This window comes from Cebus imitator, unplaced genomic scaffold, assembly GCF_001604975.1.
Source record: "Cebus imitator isolate Cc_AM_T3 unplaced genomic scaffold, Cebus_imitator-1.0 Scaffold622, whole genome shotgun sequence".
NCBI lineage: Eukaryota > Metazoa > Chordata > Mammalia > Primates > Cebidae > Cebus > Cebus imitator.
Window position 1 is genome coordinate 571428 of NW_016107937.1, and position 1918 is coordinate 573345.

Below are 1918 nucleotides of genomic sequence, written 5' to 3' on the forward strand. Positions count from 1 at the left end.
TGGAAAAGCAACATGAAATCCTTGTCAATGAATGCATAGGTGGTGATAAAACTGTGTCCAAATGGATGCATTGCTATAATTAAATAATTTTATTCAAACATGGGCTAAATCTATCTTGTTAAAAATATGTCTATTTAATCTGTTTAATTTCCCGTTCGTTTTCTATCAAATGTACTGCCATCTATTTTTAATATTAAGTTGTTTCAAAATTCATAAAGTCTGAGTGCTATTCCTAAGTTTTCTAAAGCCTACCAAGTGACTTTATTTTCCTCTTTTTAAAAATGGGGACGATCATATCTATGTTATAAAATTGGGTTGTATTGAAATGAGAAAAACAATATGTAAGTTATTTAATATTTAAATATGCCTAGATAACTAGAAAATGCCATAAGTTAGGCTTTCATTAAAATTTGTCATTTGAGACAGTCTTTCTGACCAAACCATTTCAAACTGCTTTTTTTAATTGGCAATTATCCTACTGCACTTACAGAATGGTGGCAGACTTACAGAATGGTGGCAGACACAAGAGATTTGATTCTAGAGGTAGATGCACCTTGTTTGCATACCAAAGTAATTTGGTGTTCATTTTTCATTTATTTTCGTTTTTGTTTTTCACTTTTCTTTCCTGAAACAAACATCACCAAGTTGTTCATTTTGGCCTGTGCAGTTTATTTTTAATCATTATTATTTTTCAGATTTTAACTTAATGCCAATGCCAGATGTGTCAATTTACACGATCATTTGATCATTATGCCTGTGAGGTCCTTGGGTATATTTTTGTGACGTTTTTATATCAAAAATGAATTATGGTTAGCTTTTTACCATAATTCTTACATAATTTCTGAAACTGCTATAAAATAAAAACCATCGAATAACAAGTAATACAATTGTTTTTATAAACTATTTCTAAAATAACATACTTATTACTTCCTATCATCCATTTAAAGTATGTGATTAAATTTGTAATACAACTTCACATTAAATAGAATCCTCTTTTTTATATTTAAATAGTGAGGAACATATTTTAGTTTTAAATTCAAGGCTAGATCTTCTTAATATTTTACAAGTGATCAAATTTCTTTTCTCTTACCTTTGGAAATGAACTGCTCACTTACTTCAAGCATGCTATGAATACTGTGCATTTTCATTCTTATACTGGGCCCTTGAGCTCTTGAATTCCACAGGGATGCCCAAAGAAGAAAATACACTAATTCTCTTTGGGGATAGAAAAGTATGATAATTTTTTTTCTGTAGTGAACAAGTAAATGATCTGGAACATGCAATACATGATTCAAATGATCACATAAACGTGCTTTGTATGTAAATCCAAAATAATCTTCCAGTGGAAAAAAATATGCATATTACTGAAAAAAAAAAACCCTAATAATACAGGATATAGTGCTAGCTCTGATTCTAATTATCTATGTGCTATCAAATTAGTAACTTAAAATTCTCTAAAATTCAGTTTCTTCTTGAAATTATAACCTATGAATTATCTTGAAGTCCTATTTTCACATCCATGATGAAATGATATGAAAATGAAACATATGACAAAACATATAATCATTTAATAAAGGTTAAATGATTAAATTTGACAATGCTGTAATTCAAAATGTTATGAGAGAGATTTAATGTCATTGAAAATTTAATAGGTTGGGTGCGGTGGCTCATGCCTGTAATCCCAGCACTTTGAGGTCAGAAGTTCAAGAACAGCCTGGCCAACATGGTGAAACCCTGTCTCTACTAAAAATACAAAAGATTAGCTGGGTGTGGTGGTGGAAGCCTGAAATCCCAGCAACTGGGGAGGTAGAGGTGCAAGAATTGCTTGAATCCAGGTGGTAGAGGTTGGCAGTGAGCCAAGGCTGCAAGACTGCACTCCAGCCTGGGCACAGAGTGAGACACCAGTCCAATTAAAAAA